The sequence below is a fragment of the Saccopteryx bilineata genome, chromosome X, assembly GCF_036850765.1.
Source record: "Saccopteryx bilineata isolate mSacBil1 chromosome X, mSacBil1_pri_phased_curated, whole genome shotgun sequence".
In the NCBI taxonomy this organism is placed as follows: domain Eukaryota; kingdom Metazoa; phylum Chordata; class Mammalia; order Chiroptera; family Emballonuridae; genus Saccopteryx; species Saccopteryx bilineata.
This window is the reverse complement of record NC_089502.1, coordinates 40,251,093-40,273,143: the sequence shown is the minus strand read 5'-3', so window position 1 is coordinate 40,273,143 and position 22,051 is coordinate 40,251,093. Positions and strand designations below refer to the sequence as shown.

Sequence of the window (22,051 nt, the reverse complement as noted above, 5' to 3'; positions counted from 1 at the left end):
GCCTTATGCTGACAGTTTGATAATAGGGAAGGAAGGAAAGAAGGAAGGAAGGAAGGAAGGAAGGAAGGAAGGAAGGAAGGAAGGAAGGAAGGAAGGAAGGAAGGAAGGAAAAAACAGGAAAGAAGGAAGGAAGGAAAAAACAGGTCATTGCAGACCATGTTCCAACTGAAAAGAATAAGCTGAGAAGCATAGATATATATCCCATGTTCATTCTATTCCTGGCTCTCAGAAAAAAAAAAAAAGTTTTATTTTACCAAGGACACTGAGTCAACTTGTTTGTTTACCACAGAGCACTGAAAGTGTGTCTATTCCCCAATTTATTATGAGGGTTTTTTTTTTTTCTGAAGCTGGAAACGGGGAGAGACAGTCAGACTCCCACATGCGCCCGACTGGGATCCACCTGGCACGCCCACCAGGGGCGATGCTCTGCCCACCAGGAGGCGATGCTCTGCCCCTCCGGGGCGTCGCTCTGCAGTGACCAGAGCCACTCTAGCGCCTGGGGCAGAGGCCAAGGAGCCATCCCCAGCTCCCGGGCCATCTTTGCTCCAATGGAGCCTTGGCTGCGGGAGGGGAAGAGAGAGACAGAGAGGAAGGAGGGGGGTGGAGAAGCAAATGGGCTCGTCTCCTATGTGCCCTGGCCGGGAATCAAACCCGGGTCCCCTGCACGCCAGGCCGACGCTCTACCGCTGAGCCAACCGGCCAAGGTCTTATGAGGGGTTTTTTGTTGTTGTTGTTCACTTGAAAAAAATACAAACTTGACCCAATAGAGAAACATTGCAAAAACATATCTACATTCATATATAGATAAAATACATGCCCAAATTAAACAATTATTTTAGAAGTAGTTAATGAGATTTAAGATTCAGTAATACTTGCTGAATTTCTACAAAGTACATAAATATATGCAACATGGTCTCCCTAGTAGATCCTTGTGAAACTAAAAAAAAAAAAAAAAAAAAAAAAAATACAAAGGTCAATTCTGGTTTAAATATAAAATAATTTTTACAAACTTTATGTATTTTTAAAAATGTTTAATAAATGTATCGAGGTGATAGTGGTTATTAAAAGTATATAGCTTTCGTTGCCTGACCTGTGGTGGCGCAGTGGATAAAGGGTCGATCTGGAAATGCTGAGGTCGCTGGTTCAAAACCCTGGGCTTGCCTGGTCAAGGCACATATGGGAGTTGATGCTTCCAGCTCCTCCCCCCTGTCTCTCTGTCTCTCTCTCTCCCTCTCTCTCTCCTCTCTAAAAAAATGAGTAAATAAAAAAAATACACTAAAAAAAAAAAGTATATAGCTTTCAAGTGTACAATTCTATACTACATCATATGTAAATGGTATTGTGCGTTTACCACTTTTTGTCACCCTTTATCCCCCCTTTACTCTGTTCTATCTGCCCATCCCCCTTTCCCTCTGGAAGTGACCATACTGTTATGTGTGTCTATGAGGGTTTTTTGGTTGTTTACAATTTCTGCACCTTTTATACCCAATCCCTTCAACCCCCCCCCCCCAACCTCTATGTTAACTGCAGCATTATTTACAATAGCCAAGATCTTGAAACAGTTCAAGTGTTCATCAGTGGATAAGTGGATAAGAAAATCTGTGGTACATTTACACAATGAAATATTACTCAGCCATAAAAGAAGAAAATCTTACCTTTTTCTACAGTGTGGAAAGTATTATGCTAAGTGAAATAAACTTTCTATCTTTTTTAAAAATTCAAAGTGAAAATAATATTTAATGACATAGAAAATATATATTCTAATAACTCTGATTACCTATTTGATTGCGATCAGAATGACAATGTGAACATTAGCATAGCTTTTAACTAAATAAAGGTAGAGAGAGGAAAGATGGTTATGGAGGAAGACTTGACTTGAGGTGGTGAACACACAATGCAATATACACATGATGTGTTGTAGAAACATGTATCTGGAACCTGTATAATTTTATTAACCAATGTCACCCCAACAAGTTTAATACATTTGGGGGGGGATGCATTCGGGGCGACACTAGAATCTATGTAAACACAATAAATTAAAAGCAATAAAAAATATTTGAGAAGGAAAAACTCAGAAGTAGCTTCTTTTGTTTTTTAGTAGTAGCTTCTTAGTCTTTTATCTTGAAAGCAGATCTGTATATATATTTAAAAAATTTTTTATTTATTGATTTTAAAGAGAGGAAATGAGAGAGAAAGAGAGAGAGAGAGAGAGAAATAAGAACACTGATCTGTTCCTATATGTGTCCTGACTGAGGATCAAACAAGCAATGATACTCTGTGCTTTGGGATGATACTCTAACCAACTGAGCCATCTGGCCAGGGCAGATCTCTTATATATCTTGAAGCTAGGTGAACTGAACATACTCAAATGGTCTTAGTGGACTCCCCATGGCTGTAGACACCAAAAGCACAAAGCTTGAATAGAAATCACATATGGTGTCATTCAACACAATATAGATGGCTCTGAGGAGTTCTTCGATCATGCCTAGCTTCAGGAGGGGTTGAGCTCAGTTGACTAAATTGTGTGGTCATTATAGTCAAGTACCTGGTTAATTGAGTTAAACAACTTTATCAATTAAGTCAAGAAGATGATTTTTGTTTATCTAGACCAGTGGTAGTCAACCTGGTCCCTACGGCCCACTAGTGGGCGTTCCAGCTTTCATGGTGGGCAGTAGCGGAGAAACCAAAGTATAAATAAAAAGATAGATTTAACTATAGTAAGTTGTTTTATAAAGATTTATTCTGCCAAACTTAGCGAAAATCTGACATAAAGTACTTGGTAAGTAATTATTATTATATGCTTTAACTTGCTGTAACTCTGCTTTATAAATTTTATAAAGTAAAGTTACTTCCCGACTTTATAAATCACCATTACTGTGGAACCAGTGGGTGGTTAGAAGATTTTACTACTAACAGAGATACAAAAGTGGGCGTTAGGTATAAAAAGGTTGACTACCCCTGAGCTAGATTGATTTTGACCATAAGGTCTTTCACTAAAGAAGCTTCCTAAGCCTCCCTTGTAAACCCTTTGTACAGTATGCCTCTCTCCCATGATTGTTGAAAGTTATTTATTTATTTCTTGAGCCAGCCTTAGTGGTGAACAGCAGCTGGTTGCCACTTTCTTTTATTTACTTTTTTTTCCACTATAACATGGTTATTCAGACTAATCTCACCTTTAGAAGGAGAGTGGTTCACTCTGGAGTAGATAATGGAGGGAATCATTATAAAGCTTTTTTCTTTACCTATTCCCTTCTACAATTTTAAGTTACTTTCTATTAATATGCAGTTTTAAAATGTGTTCTGAAAACTCTGATTTCTATGTGCTTTTTAGTTTTTCTACCAAACTTTTCTGAGTTTACTTTTATAAAATTAAATCCTCTTGGTTTTTTTTTGCATTCACACTGAAGCTGTAAATGTCTGCTAGTCCAATTCAGAACTGTAATTGAATAGTGCATTAATAGCACATGTGACTGACACATAGGCCCTAGACTCCTGAATTTATTGGCAAGTCATTGTTTCCTCAACTATCATGGTCCTGGATTTGTCTGATAAGTAGAATTAATATTAATAATTTGCTTCCCCCTTCTGATATGTTTTTTGTAGTAACCACAATTTTCTACATCATCATTGCAGTCTCTCAGTTCTGCTTTAATGTAGAAAATTTGCAAACTTCTTTGCTTGGGCTACAACTCCATGGCATTGGCAGAATCATTTTAGGAATGTCTTCTCCCACAATTTTCCCTTTGTCCTATCCCTTCTATTTTTAACTTCTCCCTGCTTCCATATATCCCCTCATAAAAGAAGCATCCAAGTTGTTTAGTGAGAAACCATCTCTCTACACAAAGCCATAACATGTGGATGAAAAGGAAATACTGTCAACCCTTTCACACCAAACATATAGATGTTGACAAGTAGTGCATGGACCAAACAGCCTAACTATTGAACAATATCATCTCCTCTTTTTTATTCATCTGTATTTTTTGGAGTCGTGCAAACAAGGCTAGTTTTTATCCATGGTTTTGTCAAAGACTGAAAAAATACAAAAAAATATGTAGTTCTGTTTTTTTTAATTTTTTTAATTTATTTATTCATTTTAGAGAAGAGAGAGAGAGAGAGAAGGGGGGAGGAGGAGCAGGAAGCATCAACTCCCATATGTGCCTTGACCAGGCAAGCCCAGGGTTTTGAACCGGAGACCTCAGCGTTCCAGGTCGACACTTGATCCACTGCGCCACCACAGGTCAGGCCTAGTTCTGTTTTTTTTTTTTAAAAGATTTATTTATTCATGAGAGAGAGAGAGAAGGGAGACACAAGGGGGGAGGAGCAGGAAGCACCAACTCCCATACATGCCTTGACCGGGCAAACCCAGGTTTTTGAGCCTGCGACCTCAGCTTTCCAGGTTGAAGCTTTATCCACTATGCCACCACAGGTCAGGCAATATACTTCATTTTTGATGAACAAATATCAATGAACTCTCTGTTCAGAAAAGCAAACATATCATGTTTCACTTTGAAAGACCAATAATTCTGAATTAAGATAAAATTCCCATGGGAGTATTTTTCACATCCTTATGAATCACAGATAAATTTACAATGAGCCATGCTTGTAGGAAAGAATGACAAATGAATTCATATTGATCAGACATTTCAAATAACATGTTTAAAGATGCATGGCCTCACATTAAATATCAGGTAATTATTCATCTATCAGCTACAAATATAAGTGGAAAGAAATGGGGTTCAAAGCCCAGAACATAGTGAAAGATTTAAGAGTTCAGCTTTCCAAAAATTTTTTGTTTGTGTTTAGTTGAAAATTTATAGTCAGATCATTGTGTCAGAAGTATATGAAAGGTACCATGAGTTACAGCAAACTGACTCTATTGATATACCAAGCTATTTTTTTTTGTGTGTGTGTGTATGACAGAGACAGTGAGAGAGACAGAGAGAGGGACAAATATGGACAGAAAGAAAGGGAGAGAAATGAGAAGCATCAATTATTATTATGGCACCTTAGTTGTTTATTGATTGCTTTCTCATATGTGCCTTGACCGGGGGGCTCCAGCAGACTGATTGACCCCTTGCTCAAACCAGCGACCTTGGGCTTCAAGCCAGTGTCCTTTGAGCTCAAGCCAGCTACCATGAGGTCATGTCTATGATCCCATGCTCAAGCCAGTGACCCCATGCTCAAGCTGGTGAGCCAGCACTCAAGCCAGCGACCTCGGAGTTTCAAACCTGGCTCCTCTGCATCCCAGTCTGATGCTCTATCCAAAGCACCACTGCCTGCATAGGCGATGTACCAAGCTATTGATTGCTTTAACCCTCAGAGGGGCAGGGAGGAGGCCTTGGAAAACAAAGGTTTTGGGGCTTTAAAAATATACTCTTTTATGTATTCCATGAAATTAAAAGGGCTAAGAAGAACTGAAGAGCATATATCAAAAGATTTGGTGGTATGTGTATATGTGAGTGTGAGTGGGTGAGCTAGGGCAGGGGTTGTGGGTAGAATAGGAAGCATAAGACTGGAAATATGTACAACATGTACAAGTGCCTGGGCCTTGGCTTCCCCTCTGAAACTTATTTTGGGGCATGTGTTCATAGGAAACTTGCTTCTTAGATTGAGACCACCATTGTACCAATTGCACATTGCCTGTCTATTCTTGGGGCTGCCTTTGCCCAGAGACTATATCTCCTTTGAAAACAGGAAGGCAGTGGAGAATTTAAAAGCTTTGGCTGTGAAGTCCATTGTCTCGGTTAAAGCACTGGTAACACCACTAATTAGTGGGGTAATTTTGAACCAGGTAATTCCCTAAGCCTCACTTGTTTTCATTGATAAAAGGGACTAATAACAGTACTTAATCATAGTTTTTGTGAGAAATAAATGAATTAAAGCATGCAAACTTCTTATCCTAGTGCCTTGCATAAAGCAAGTCCCTTTTCAATATTGGCTATTATGATTGTTGACCAATTACTAGGTGCATTATCTTTATTCTTGATCCCCATGACAACCATATGAGGCAGGTACTACAATTGCTTATTTCCATTTTACAGGTAAGGAGGCTAATGACCAGTGTGATAAATTACCCTGTCCAAGGCCATACCAGCAGGAAGAGTAGAAACCTGGCTTCAAGCCACTCCTTCTCTTACTCCCACTATTGTCAGCCACTCTTCCCATGCTTCTGAAGTTTCCTCTGCCAGCTCAAGAACCTTCATCTCTACAGTTTCCAGTTGGAGGAAAAATTCTAAAAGATTTTGAAATGATAAAAGAAATCACTGGGCATCCTTTCAATGTAATTCTGAAGGCTCAGGGGATTTTAGAGGTATAGGTGTCTGGTGGAATACAATTGACTATTGCTGTGAATATTGGCCATTTTTTCTTGAGTTACATCTATTTGTAAATTCATTTTAGCATTCCTTAACTGACTAAATATGCATGCTATTTTGAGTTCTCCTTTGCACTTCTATGATATCTGACTGGTTTCTTCATAAATGAGTTAAATAAAACCATCACCATGTGTTTATTTAAAACAAGCAAACAAACAAATCAAGTCACATTGCTATTTTAAAAGAGGATTCTTCTTCTAGGAATCATCTTTCTTTTCTCCTCACCCTCCCTCCCCATAGCATACCTTAGCCTAAGAGCTGCTTCCCACAAAGCTACACTCAGAGACAGCAGAGGGCCAAGGGCAGGAATGCTGGTTGGAGAATGAGGAGGCCCACAGTCCCTTGATAGCTCTGGACTGTGCACTGGACATAGTGGATGATCCACTTAACCTCTACTAGCTTCTGTTCCTTTACCTGGAAAATGAAATCTGCAAACTGTACCACAAGGTTGCTTCTATGACATTTTACTTGGCCTTCAGGGAGAGCAGGTCATCTTTCTGTAAGTCCAGTCAGCATGTGCAGAGCAGGTGGGGGCTGAGTGTGATTCATTCAGCTGGCATGGGCCCACTACCTCAGCTCATACTCCCAGCTTCATAGCCACAGATCCTGAGCTAGTGGCTGGGATCTAGAACAATGCAGGACCAAAGAACCTGCTCAATTCAAGGGTAACTTCTAGATGACTGCTGGGATTAGGCAAAGCATTTGGCCTGAAATGCAGGAAAACATTTGTGGGTTGCTTTGTTGGAATTAGCCCTAAATCTCCGGTGGGTTAACTTCTTAGGCCTCTTCTAAAATCTTAGGTTACCCCAGGGTTGGAGGGTCTCGACCTCATTTGGGGCCTCTATGTTTTCCCTAGCCTGGTGGAGAGGTGCATCATGTCTTTTGCCTCAGGAGCCTTGTTAAAGAGAGATCTGTGTTCTTGATCATCAGGCTGTAACTCACAGAGACCTGAACTGCAGTCTCCACCTTCTACCAGGGCAGAAGATAGGCTCTTCCCTCTCTATTTTCTCAGCAATGGCAGTGGCCAGGTTTGGGAGGGATTATCTTGTACCTAGCACTGTGTAAGCACTTTGCATGCATTTCCCCACTAACCCTCATATAACTCTGTAAGGGAGGTGCTGTGTTATCATGATTTGAAATGAGGAAATGGAAGCTCAGAGCATGGAGGTGACTATACGGGTATGCTTAGGGCCATACGGGTAGTACGCTGGTGGAGCCAGAAGTGAAACACAAGTCAATTTTGAGACTGCTTGTTCCTCACTCAATTTCAATTACACAATTCTGCAGAGGTTGGAGGGAGAGAAACAGGTGAGAGAGACAGAGGGCAATTTGCCTGTGACTCCAAAGTGGCCCAAGGAGGCTCAGGAATCTCCTGGAAATGAGGATTGGGTGGTCCTACCTGAGATACTCAGGGCACTGGGAAAGCAGCCCACACCAGATTACTGGGGTCTCTACTGTGGAGGACTTTTTACTTGCCTATCCACTGGCTATAGCTAAGCCCCTTTCCTACATTTAGAAATCCTGATTGGTCTGTTTTGTACCCCCTCTGTCCACCACTGCTGAGTCAAAACATAGGGCCTGGCATTGATCTGTACACCATATGAATTTATTGCTTGAACGAATGAGGTTGAACCTCGGTCTGACTCTAAAACTCATGCTTTAAAATATTTATTATAAAAATTTTGAACACACAGAAGTAGAATAGTATAATGACTACCTGTGTACCGTTACCCAGATTCAATAGTTATCAAGATTTTTCATGTTAGCTTGCTAGCTTTATTTATCTCCCTTCTTTTTTCTCTTTTCTTTTTTTTCCTTTCCTTTTCTTTTCTTTTCTAGTTTGCCTAAATATTTTGAAGGAAATTCCAGGCATTATATATATAATTTACTTCTACATACTTTATTATGTGTCTCAAAAAATTAGGCATATTTTCATGTATGATGACAGTATTTTCATTGCTCTTGATCAAAGTAACAATTTATTTAAAACCGTGCTACTGAGCATTATGAAATATATCTTACATTCTGCTTTCTTTCCCAGCCCCCAGTAGAAAGTATTTCTCAGGCATCTGATCTTGTACCTCCTCTGAGCTGGAATTACAGTTTGATATGTACTGGATACTCACAATGTGTCTTTTTAGGTAATCAAAGATGCCAGGCTTCCCTCTCCCTGCTTTATAAGGTCACATAATCAATTACTGGCTGATGAATGAGACTCTGGTTCTGTGGTGGGGTCTGTACACCTCCAAACAGAATTTGTTAGGAAATTAAGTAAAGTGACTCCTTGCTTGGGGACAGTCCTCTGTGGTTTTTGTTGCTGTGGAAATTTTTGCCCAGCAGTTTTCCCCCCTGGAACAGTTTGATCACAAGTCCATTGGGACAGCCTTAGTGATGGGATCAATGGGACTCTTGGATTTGTTCTCTATCTGATTACATTGCAACTGCTACCTATCAGCAAGCCAACCAGAACCATGGGGCTTTTCTCCTCTCTTCCCCTGTTCTTGGAGCCCACTTGAGGTGGGGGCGGGCTCATCTCTCTTCTCTTTCTAGGCTTAGACTTGCTCTCTGCCAATGCAAAAAACAGCACCCACAGGCTGTACAAGACAAAATCCAGAAGCAGTGAAACTCGTGCTGCTGCTTTTCTCTTCTTGCTCTTTTTTACTTTCAGAGACTTCTTAGGTGCCTGGGCTCTCCTGAGCTTGACCACCCTTTCTAATTCTCCAGACCTCTTTCACACTCCTAATCTCCCACCCAGATTTCCCAGATAAGTCTTTCAGAGCCTGGCTTTCCAAAATGAAAGCTGGGTAGTGGGAAGAAGGAATCCTTGTTGTTGGCTAATGGAGGATGGATCGGTGTGGTCCAACTGGAACAACAGAAACCACTGAATATTTAAGGGAGAAGGGATTCAGTGTGGACAATTGGTTACATAGCTGATGAAAGAGTTACAATGTTAAACCAAGTACAAGGAGGCTACCCAGAGATTAGCCATAGCAGGGAGATCTTATGCTAGAACTTAAGGGTTGGGTAACCTGTTGGTAACTGGAGCCACAATAAATCTGGTCAGCACTGTTGGAGCCACAAGAGACAGAGTCACTGCTGTGGACATCACAAGAAGCATAGAGGGAGGGAGAGAAATAACTTGGATTCTCTCTTCTTTGTGTTTTCCAATGTCCTACCAATGTTTGCCCATCAGAGTCTAGGAACTCTGAACTTGCAAGGGTCAAATCATACCCTTGCCCTTTCCTTCCCCCTCCTGCTGTAACATAGACCAGAAAAGGGAAAGGCTGGGGCCAGCATGGACCTAAAGGCTGAATACTCTTTCTGTCCCCCACAAACCCCCACTAAATTATTTGAATATATCAGGGTCTATCTGATATATTCAAGTGCTTTTATAGAAAGCTGACAAGAAAAAATGTGAGGGTGGGGTGGAGCATGAACCTGAATCCTTAACTACCTACATGCAAGCCTTATTCAGATTCTACCCAGTTCTTAGCCAGTTATCTTATTTTACCTCCTCTTGCATTTGCCCCTCCCTGTTCACACATGTACATGCAGAACCCAACAAAAATAGGTGGGTCAATTTGTTTTCTGGTAATGTGTGACACATTCATTGGCTCCCAGTATGGTGTTAACCAAACTTTGCCTGCAGGGCTTCCACTTCACATCAAGGCTCTGAACTGCAGTGCTGTCAGGCAAGTGAACTTGCTGGCATCACAGTTCAGACAACACACCTACTGATTCCTCAGGTGTTCTACAAGTTCAAATGGTTAGATGAAGGGAGATGCCTGGGAGGGAAAATGAAAAAAACCTCTCCCACACCTTATCTCATTTAATTTTCATAGCTTCTCAAGGTAGTTGCCCTTCTGCCCACTTTGTAAAAATAAACTTTTTTTGTTTGTTTGTTTTGTTCTGGAATCATTTTAGATTTACAGAACAGTTGCAAAGACAGTACAGAGTTTCTATATATTCATTCAATTTCCCCTGATGTTGACATCTTACACAACCATCTTAGGACCATTTTTACAAATGAAGAAACTGATACTCAGAGAGATTTAGTGAGTTTCCCAAGGTCACAGAGCTAGGTCTCAGCAGAACAAACAGGCATAAATACAGGTTGGTCTTATTACATTACACCAGTAATTATTTATTTCCATTTACTTAGGTGGGTAGTCACTCTCTGAACCTGAAATCCTTCATTTCACCTTGTACTTGGCTAGCAAATATTATCAGAGAGTATTGCTTCTACAGAGCGATAGAATGCACTGAAATGAACATCTAAGGTCATTTAATTTAGGGAAGGTAAATAAAATTCATTTCACTTGCTCACTTTAATTGAGCAATAGAGGCTATTTGGAAACAAGAAATGAGAAGGATTCTAAGTCCACATGTTTGCTTATCAGGAAAGATTTCTGATTATTGATGGCTGTCATGGGTGTCAAAGAGGAGAGTGGAGCAACCCGTGTGACACATCAGTTATCCCTCATCAAATCTGATCATTTCACAAAATAACTGAGGTACAGAGAGGAAACAATGTCTTTGGCTCATTAGTGGTACAGCTAAGAACGGAATCTGAGTTCCAGGCTCATGATCTTACGCTCTCTCTGCTTTATAGCCACAGTAACAGAAATAATAGGTACTATTTAATGAGTGTCTGCTTACTGCCAGGCACCATACTAAGTCCTTTCACTTTCCATACTTTACCCTTAATCCTCACAACAACCTTGAAAGGTAGGTATTTTTATCCCTAAATTACCTAGACTGGTGAAGTTAAAAGAAAAAATAAAAAAAACTTTTCTAAAGACGCACAGCGAGCAAGTGGTGAAGCTGGAATGTAAACACGTTTGCTGATCTGGTCCCAAACCTTAAACCAGGCTCTCATTTCCTACATATATGATGTTGCATTTTCCCTCACAGCCTAGGTTAGTTGAAGATGGCCCTTGTCCCATTTATTTGGCTAAGACTAAAATGTGGTGAGAGAAAAATCTTTTTTGTTCTTACTAATTTGCTAAAAAAGATTTGTTTGCAGTTCCTTACTTAGATGGAGCTGATTTCATTGGGCTATTTCATATTAGATGTGTTAAAAATTGACATGTGAGGAGAGCTGACGTGAAAGGTGACCTGGTTCACTTACAAATAAATGATTAATATAACCTCATTGTGCAGCTAGCTTGCACTACTGATTCTCTACTTGGGAGGCTCAGAAAAACAATAGGCCACACAGTAAAATCCATGCTAGCATAAGATTGCAGTGTGGGATGACCATGGGTGAGTCAGAGATAATCAGAAGGTAATTAACTAAGAGGGAGCTCTATTGAATCCCTAGATAATTTAAAAATGTTCTCTCTTTAACCTAAGAATATCAGACATTATTAACTAAAATAATGAATAAGATAAGGAAAAGAGGTGAGTTAATTAGAATTGTTAGATAAAGTATTTTTAAAAAATTGTCAGGGATAGAATTTCAAAGAGAAGACACTCAATTCAACTGACTTCATTACAGCAATTCCACATTGATTACAGACATATTAAGTGTGTGGCTGTGGTTTGTATGCTTAGGGGGAACTATCGTATAAAGAGACTATGTTCTTCCACCCTAACAATCTACTGAATAGATACCCAAGTTTTGACAAGAGAGTAAAAAAACTTTTATGCAGAGATATGGGTGCAATTCATAAAATTGTATTTGTGAAATAGTATTATGTGCCACTATATACATACCTTCTATAGCAAATATTACTGTTACTGTCACACTAAATGTTCAAGTTTCATAGGGGTCTCAGTAATAACAAATGCATTAATTTTCTACCTATATTCACTTCAGTTGCCAAAACTATTCTAAATATGAGGAATCCCTTTCTTAGAGGTCCTAGTGGTGGCCCTACTTAATTGTTTATAACTGCTGAGTCTTTTCTAAGTGTTTAATGCCCATACCACATTGGTTATTGTAAATTTTGAATATTATCTCAGCAATACCCTACCCTTTCTGATTCCTCTTCCAGTGTAATATCTCACCAATCCTCACCATTCCTGCTCCACCTAAACCCGTCATGTTACATTCCTTAACATATACTATTTCCTTTACTTGGAATACACTTCCTTTCCTTGTCAACCTAAGGATTACTACTTGTCCTTCAAGTTGTATCTCAAATATCTCCTCTGTGAACTTTCTTATTGCCCTCAAGTACTCCACTCGCCCTCCTATATCATATAATGCATTAAATTATATGGCAGTAGTGTGTTGGGCCTGTGCCCACTACAGTGTGAGTTCCTTGAGGACAAGGACTGGTTTATTATTTATTTTTTCCTTCTTTTGTAACAGAGATAGAGAGACAGAGAGAGAGGAACAGATAGGACAGACAGACAGGGGGAGAAATGAGAAGCATCACTTCTTCATTGTGGCACCTTAGTTGCTCATTGATTGCTTTCTTAGATGTGCCTTGACCATGGGGCTATAGCAGAGCCCTTGAGTGACCCCTTGCTCAAGCTAGAGACCTTGGGTCTAAGCTTGTGAGCTGTGCTCAAACCAGATGAGCCCACACTCAGACTGGCGACCTTGGGGTTTTGAACCTTGGTCCTCTGTGTCCCAGTCCAATGCTCTAAGCACTGTGCCACTGCCTGGTCAGGCAAGGACTGGTTTATTTATGTCTGACTTTCCAGGTCATAAAGGAAGAATTCAGGGCTTATGTGTTGAGTGAATCAATAAATGTCCTGGTCTTTACTTATCTTCAGAGGCTATTTCCCAGGCTTTTGAATTTGACCTCCCTTTTCTGCAAAGAGGTGGTAAGAACAGGGCCGATGTATTTGATATTTAATTAGTTTCTACTAGGTACCAGGCATTGTGCTGAACATTTTACACAAACAATCTCATGTCTCGTGGTTTTTATTTATCTGAATTTTGAAGATGAGGAAATGGAAATTCAGAGCAGTGACTTGGTCAAAGTTATGTAGTCTGGAGGTTGCAAAGCCAGAATTTGAACCGAGGCTGTTGGTCTCCAATGCCTGCATGAGATGTTCCTCTTCTCATTTGTGTGTATCATGGCTGACTCTGGGTAAAACAGTGATGCAAGTCAAGTTTGTCTTTCATATCTTCAGACTCCCAATGTATCTCTGGGACGCACTGCCACAGTGCCACCCGCTGCCACCCCTGTTATGTCTCTTACAGGCCACTCATTTTGCTGTGTGCTTTGTCCTTCCCTACTCCTCTAAGACCTTGAAACAGAGCAGGGTTTTCCCCTGGCTTCTGGGCTGTGCTAACCTCCAAAGCACATATTTACAAATAGAGATTGAGTTTAAAGAACTCAGTCTTTAACCTAGAAGCAGATGGTTCCCGTGGGAGCAGTGTGGGTGATTCTGTGTGTGATGAGGGGGATGGGTTGTCTGGGGGCCTCTACCAACATACACCAGGGAGGAGCCACTACAATAAAAAGGTACTTGGCTCCTTCCTCAGATGGCTGAGGGTTCTGGAGTCAGAACAACAGCTGTTAGAATCCTAGTTCTACCATTCACTGATTGTATGATTTGTCACAAATTACTTAACCTCAGTAAGCTTCAGAAAATATATCTAATAATAGATCTCTGTAAAATATATCTAATATTAGCTGTCATCTTTTACGGTGTTTGTGAAGATGATGTGAGATGGTACAGCTACAGTGTCCAGTTCAAAATAAGTAATAAAAAACTGTGAACTTTTTTCCTAAATCTGGTTCTACTGGTTCTCTCAAGCCTTCCCCCTCACCATCCAGGTTTCTCTTCCACTTCTACTTCTTCCCTCATTTCTCCTTCCCCATTCTCATCAACAGGTCTCTTTTTTCAAAATCTTTTTCCACACCCTCAACCTTTGGCAAAACTACACTTCAGACTTTCCAGATCAATCTTAATCCCAGATAGTTTCTCCTGATATCTGCCTGAGCAACCTGATTTGAATTCAGAAAACAGAGTCCATTCCTCTGAGGAGTGTTGCCACAGTCTGTCTTACATAAGGAAGGTGAGGATGGACTTGTTGGCCTCACATCATAATGTGATGGGCACTGAGAAGACTCCCCACCATCAGGTATCTCCTTTTTGCCTAAGAATGTATTTCCGATGGCTTTAGGCGACCCCTGTGTTTTGGATTTCTGATGGCTTTAGGCGACCCCTGTGTTTTGGTCATTCGACCCCCACCGGGGTCACGACCCACAGGTTGAGAACCGCTGATCTAACCTAAAGTGCCTCATGTTGCCATTAATTTATTCTGTGTTATCAATAGTGAGGAAGGACAGTTGGTCAGCCTCCTTTATTTATTTGTTTCCTCTTGGGGCTAAATCGCCCTTATAATCCTAATACCTTTAACCTTTTCTTCTAGAGCCTCTTCTCCAATCCCTTCTAATCTTCATTGATGTGTTCTAAAGCCTTTACAGGTTCTTCCATTTCAAAATTGTGACCTAGTGCTTAGGATTGGGCTACAAAGAGCTCAGCTATTACATGTAATAGGCTCTCGTTTCTATGGTGAGCTTTTGCAATCAGTTTCATTTGGCTGGGCTAAGAAGCTTTGCCTTTTAAAATACACTCACAGGGCAAACTCAATAGGCCAAGAGTGACTTTCTCCCGACCGACCATAATGGTTGGTGTAAATGAAGGGGAAACAGCGTTATCTGACCATATGGAACTGTAATTGCAGAAAGTTGAAAGCAACAGGTAATAGGAAACTGCGTACAGAAAGCACTGTGGATAATTACACTGACCTCAGCCTGTCATTTTTACCTCAGGAGAACCAGCCTTGTTTGTGCTTACTGTGTGCCTTTTCTGTAACAAGATTGCTAAAGGCCATTTCTGACCACTTACTTCCCATTAAATGAGGGGAGTGAGATCGACTTAATCTGGGTCATTGCAAAACCATTGGATTAAGTTAAAACTCTTCAATAATTAAGCCTGTTAGACTTCCTGTAATTCCCTATTTTTCTGGGCATAAACATTTGACTCAGAGGCAAAAAGTATTGTATTAATAGCCAGGAAACAACCAAATGCACATGGTAGCGTTTTCGGAAGCAAATTCTGTCATCCACATTCTGTTGGAACTGCCATAATGATTTCTTGTAAAAACCCAATTTTTCCTTTTGGGGTGAAACTATATGTACTGTGACAGAAATTCAGAGATACATTTTTGCCAGTTAAATTAGAAAAATCTACTCAGGTGTGCTTGTTGATTCTCCTAAGCATGAGTCAAGAGTCTTTTGTGGGGCTTTGAGTACATGCATTCTCTAAAAGACGCTGTTGGGTTTTTACATACAGGTCGTTCTTTATGAAAAGGTCACATTACAGTGTTTCTATCCTTTCTTGTGTTGCTATACCTCAGAGAAGGAGATGTAGGATGCTGAATTACAAAGGGAGGCTGTGAAAAGAGGAATATTAAAATTGGATGACCAAGAGCTCCCAGAGAGAGGAGCCTTAGTGGCAGAAGGGAGCCCACTCGCGATGCATAGGGGGCAGTATGAAAGGCAGATTCTAGCAGGAGGTTCTGTTATAGGAATACTGTCTCTACCCCACCATCTTACCAGGCGTGGCCAGGTCTTCCCCAAGAATGCTGATGATCTAAGAAATAGAACTTGCCATCATTGTTGGAAATTTCTTTCAGAGTTTCCAGATGTCTTTGGCCAATGCTAGTGACAGTCATTTACTCTCTTTTAAAGATTTGGTAAGCTACGTTTTTAGAGAACATTAACTATGTAGTAGGCTCTATGCCCAGTACTTTACTTAACATATCCCTTTTAATCCTCACAAAAATCCTTCAAAGAAAGTACTAGTGTTACCTTCAGAGTCCACAAGAGGAAACTGGCACGTAGAAGTTAGGCAACCTGGGCAAGGTCACACAACTAGTTAAGTGGCAGAGCCGGAACTTACACGCAGATCTGCATGACATCAAACATGGTTCTGAACCACTTTGCGTAAATTCGTGTAAAGGCACACAACCATGGTAATAAGCTTGACTGAATTTTTCTTCCCTTACCAAATAACAGAATATCTGGTCTGCTTGATTTTGTGAGACTATAATTATAGCAACTAAAATGATGTTAGCTTCCTCTGAAATTTCTAGCTGAAGGATTTCTTTCTAGTGCTTTGTCTAGAGAGTTGTTCTCCCCACGCCATCTTCACTCCCCAATTGGATAACAAGTTGTTCAAGAGATGGTTCTAGACTGATTCTTATACTCCTCTGCTTTATATAGCACACATAGTGCCACGCACATAGTAGGCACTCAGTAAATATTGCCTGACTGATGAATGGTTGGACATTCCCTTCAGTGGTTTCTGCGTTGTTCAAGTCCCTTTCTTAATGCTAAACAGACAGATTAGAACCTTTAAGATGTCTGTTGCCTTAATCTAGCTGCTTGCACAGAAACTACTTTTTAATATCATCTCTGCATAGGAGCTGAATGCTCTCTTTGGCACCTGGATGATTGATTGTGTTTTTCCTTCTCCTCCAAAAGTTCTGGCATGGTGCAGACATTGCTTGAGGTGATTAACCATGCAGCCAACTTCAGCAGACACCTTTTCAGACAATTCTTGAATTTCTAAGAAAACCAGTGCCACATTTAAATATACTTCTTAGTTAATTCTGCTTTTCCATCCTCATCTGCTCAATGACTATATCTCAGATGTTTTCTTTCCTTTCTTTCTTTCCCTCTTTCTTCTTCTTCTTCTTCTTCTTCTTCTTCTTCTTCTTCTTCTTCTTCTTCTTCTTCTTCTTCTTCTTCTTCTTCTTCTTCTTCTCCTTCTTCTTTTTAGAAAGAGACAGTATGGGGGAAAATACATTCTTTTTGGCGGGGTGAATAAATTCCTTAAGATTTCATCTGCATGGTATTTCTCATCAGTCAGAGCTTCAGCCCAGGATGCAGATCTTCACTGGTCTGTCTCACAAAAACTTCTAACTTAGTCCAGAAGATAAAGCAGAAACATGCAGAATGGGATAAGAAGTTAGCTGAAGCCAGTTTTCAGAGCACACCATGTGATTCTCAGAATAACACAATACTATCATTTTCTGAGGGATTACTATGTGCCTTGCAGGCACTCTGCTAAGCATCTTGCAAGCATTCATTTCATTTCATCTTTAGGAGGACATTATGGAGGTAGGTGCTATTATTATAACCATTTCTAAATGAGCAAACTGCAGCCTAGAGAGTCTAAATGAGACTCTTAAAGTACCTCAGCAGTGTGAGGAAGAATCTGGACTTGAGTCCAGGTCTGTCTGATTCCAGAGCACACACTCTTGGCTATAGTGCTCTGCATGGAACTGGGCTGGCTTCTCAAATGATTTGGGGCTCTATGTGTGATGCTGAGAAAAAAGAAGAATCTTTTTAAAGGCTGGTAGGAGGACGCCTCAATGGTGACTTTATTTGTCTTTTTATTTGCAGGAAAGAATTTTTCCCTCTTTCGATGTCCTAAAGGAATCTAGCTGCGGCAAAAGACCACAGGGATCTGGTGAGAGCCACATTCCAACCTGGCTATTCTACGGGGGCTGGGATGGAGATGGACTGGAGGCTGATCTGCAAAGTGCAAGAGCTGGTACCTGCAAGTAGCAGCACCCTTGGGATGGGGAGGACACTCAGCTGCAGGGGCTGAGTTCAGTGGCGACATCCAAAGAGTGGCAACAATAGATTGCAATCTAGACATCAGTTGGCTTCAGTGGAAGCAGTAGTCTTATTCAGCCTACCTGAACTAAGTGATCAAGTAGAGGTGGGGCTACAATTCACATCTGATACTGGTAGCAAGGATGGGACTCCATTCCAGGGCAGGAGTGAAGGCAATGGGAACTTGGGTTGAGCCAGACAAAGCCTCAATCTAATGGGAACTGAAAGACTAGACCAAGGGCTTGCAACTGAGGCAATACTGCCCCCTATGGGACTTTTGGAAAATTTGTGAGGTCACTTAATGGACTAGAAATGGTGGTCCTAGATGTCCTGCAATGCCCAGGACAATCATGAAAAATGAAGACTAGTCCAGCATCCTGCATGATTTTCTTTCTTTTTTGTGTGTTTAAAAAAAAAATTATTTTAGTTATAAATTATGTTTAATGGGGTAACATTGATCAATAAGAGTACATAGGTTCAGGTGAACATCTCCATGGCATTTGAACTGTTGATTGCATTGTGTGCCCATCACCCAAAGTCAAATCATTTTCCATCACCTTATGTTTGTCCCTCTTTACTCCCCTTCTGCCACCCCCCACATGATTTTCAAATGTTCTGTTGGACTTCATGGAGGTGAAAATCCCATTTATAATGATCTAAACTTATAGTATACTTATTTTACATGTATGCAAAAAGAGTTTTGCACCCCCCAACCCCAGAGTTTTAATGAAACTATGTATTGTGTAGAGATGGAAGGGTTTTTTTTTTTCCCCAGAGGTTTACACAGAGCCTTTCACCATCTCAGTAAACCATTTCGACAACTGTTACACTGCTCTTGGCATTGGAGTAGTCAGTACATCAACTCCTTTATCAGTTTGTGTTTGTAGCTGTTACATCCAGCAGGATTGTCCATGAAGGCACAAGCCTCTCCCTACTTCAGTTACTCTTTCCATGTTGCCCTGTGTGAGGATTTACATATTTAAATACATAGTAGTTTACTATGGATTACTTCAATTTCCTCTTTATGTAGCAGGGCATTTATTGATGTTTTTGAATTTATGTGTGTGAGCATATGAACTTAATTTCAGGATAGTAAAGGAGTGCAACAAAAAAGATTTATTATAAAAAGAGAGGTCTTAATTCTGATCGTGTAAACTACTGTGCTAGTCTGTTGGCTTCTTGAGGGCCAGGCACATGTCTGTTTTGCTTCCATTTAGCCTTATTAATCCAGTATCAGGTCAGGGTTGGTGCTTAGAAAATAGCAGGTAAGTGAATAATGAATAATGAATGTGGGCTCAAGCACAAAGACAGTTAGGGATCTAGGTCAGCAGAGTTGGGGGATAAAACTGGCAGGAGATGAGGGCCCTTGATTGCTGAAAGAAGGCAGGACCCCAGTTATGAAAAAAGGGCCCTAGTTCAAAGACTTCCTCAAAGCTAGAATGTTCTGATGTCAAGGCCTGGCGTTTCTTATAGAGCTCTTGTCTCAAGCTATGCTTGGGAGAGGAACTGAGATCAGATAGTCCCAGTGGTGGAGAGAGATGTGTTCACACCCTCACTTGCTGGTATCAACCTCAGAAGTCACAAGACCTAGCCAACTAAACAGAAGGCAGTTTCCCAATGTGGCTGCACCTCTTTGCATTGTATTACCTGGGCCAAGACTGAGATGACCCCAGAAAAATGAGCTTTAGGTGCGATCTTTACAGTAAGTTTATACATTCCATGTTCCCAGTAGGGTCTCAGGCTGCCTTGGCCTTCAGTCAGAGGCAGTCCCCCATTATCCTGTTGCTTCTGCTATTGTTTCACCTCTTATCACCCTTCCAATAAATAATGAGTATACCCTTTCCTTCAGGATCTTGTCCCCAAAAGTGACTGCTCAATATCTGAAAACTGAATGGCTAAAGCCTTCATATGGTTTCTCATGAGAAAATGGGATCCCCCTTTGCATAAGGGTGGGGTGGGACTGAAGAGAAGCACCTCTCTTAGAGATAAAATAAAGAAATGTTGAAGTAGGTATCAAACCACCAAACGTCAGAGGTGGAAGCAACTCTAAGGTCATCAGGTTCACTGGATCCCAAAGCTCTTTGCACAGTAGAATCTCTGGAAGATTTGATAAAATACTGTTATAGTGGCTCCTAACTCAGATAATCTGATTTAGTATGTCTGAATTAGGGCCTGGAATCTTCATATTAATAAGTAGCATGAGTGATTTTGACAAGAAACCTGGATAGGAAATTTACTAAGACTGACCCATCTCATTTTACTGGAAGCTATCTGAGCCTCAGAGAGGGGCAGGGACTTGCCCTAAGTCACACAGCAACTCATGGCAGATGTATTACTGGAACTCATTTTTCTTTCCATTGTATTGGTTGTGCCAAGTTATCTGACATTGTGACTGAGTAGTGAGATTCTTGACATGGGAAGAAGGAAGTTAAATCTCACTACTGAGGCTGGGTACCCACTATGCCAACAGGTAATGGACAGGCAAAAAAGGTTGTTTTACCTTATTGGAAGCAGTAAATTTACTGCAGGGTTTAGGACAGAAGCAACACAATACCCACAAAGATTAATAATACATGAAATCATCCGTATGTTTGGCTGTATCTATGCATAAAGAAAGCCAAATGAAATAATGAAGGCAATTATCCACCTATTTTCTTCAAACACTCTGACTAGAAATCTCCTCCTTATTGTGGGAAATAATGAGCTTTTAAAAAAATGTCTCCTCAAGTAACATGAATAACTTCAACTCTTACTACTTTGCTTTATTTCCTCCTGGAGATACTTTTCTGCCTGCCTGTATACTGGGGGTGGGGGTAGGGTAGAAATGTCCGGGGAAATGTAGAGGGAAGAGGAAAAACCTATATAGGAAACACTGAATGAAATGCAGGATTAGACAAAGCTGCAATGGAGGTGTTGTAAACCCTTGTCCTTTCAAGATAACCTTTTGGATTCTTGGCCTTTTCTACCTGGAGCTTCAGTACAAATTCCAGAAGGTTCCATACTGCCACTTTATCACTTTGACATAATTCAAAGAAGCCCCCTTGGAATGCTCCTGGGACAGCAGCTGCTCCACCAACAACTGAATGAAAACAACACCAGATTTCTTTATTTAGAATAGACACTTCCTATTTTGATTCCTAAATGGCAAATCTGTCTGCCCATGTTCCCAGTTCTCTATAGCCAGAACTGCCTCAATGTGAGAGACCTCAGCAGAGATCAGCAAGTATTTGCCTGTTTGTAGGTATCAGATCTGTCATGGGTCACTGCACTCCTGTGTCTGAGCAAGAAGTCAGGGGAATTTTTGGGAAAAAAAAGGTGCTATGGCCACAGACAGTAAATGCTGGTGCAGATTAGGGTGGGCAGTTCAAGTTTACCAGGGGATGGAGCCGTGGCAAGCTCAGTTGTGTTGCTGCTATAGAGTCAGTAACCTTTGGAAACTTACATTTCTGCTCAGTTCTGCCACCACTAATTTGCTGCACGTCCCTAAGCAAGGCTATTCTTTTCTGCGGACCTTACTTCACCATATCTGGGAAAAAGGACACACCATTTAATACATGGTTCTAGTTACTGTGACAACTGGGCTGCCATCAGATGAACTAAAGCTGAATCTCTATCTCACTCCCTTTACCAAAATATATTTCAGTTTTGTCAGAGATGTAGATTTTAAAGAAAGACATGATTAAAGATTGAAAGAAAGTATGGGAGGATATTTTATAAATATTGAAATAGGAACTCTTTGCAAATCAAGAGAAAATCTCCAGAGTTGTAGAGAAAAAGAATAACAGATTTGGCTGTGCAAAAATTGAACAACCTCAGTATGGCAAAAGATAGCTCGTGCTAAATTGAAAGACAAAGAACAAGGATAAAGTCACAAGATAGAAGGCAGACAAAGGTTTATTTCTTAAAATATTTTAAGAGCTCCATTATAGGAAGTGCATTTTCTTTATAGCACTCACCATGATATGCAATTATATTATTCAGTTATTTGCATATTATCTGTTTTCGCTACTTACATGTCAGCTTCATGAAATTGAAGTCTTTGCTTACTCGCCACTGTATACCTAGTCCTATGGCAGT

General features: G+C 40.5%; 1 protein-coding gene across 1 annotated transcript in view; it reads left to right on the top strand.

Moving 5' to 3' along the window:
* RTL9 (retrotransposon Gag like 9) overlaps positions 1-22,051 on the top strand; it is a 124,599-nt gene that overhangs the window by 55,907 nt on the left and 46,641 nt on the right. The window contains exon 2 of the mRNA XM_066250288.1: positions 17,759-17,825. The gene's annotated coding sequence lies outside the window, so the exon portion shown is untranslated. The remainder of the gene's footprint in view (positions 1-17,758; positions 17,826-22,051) is intronic.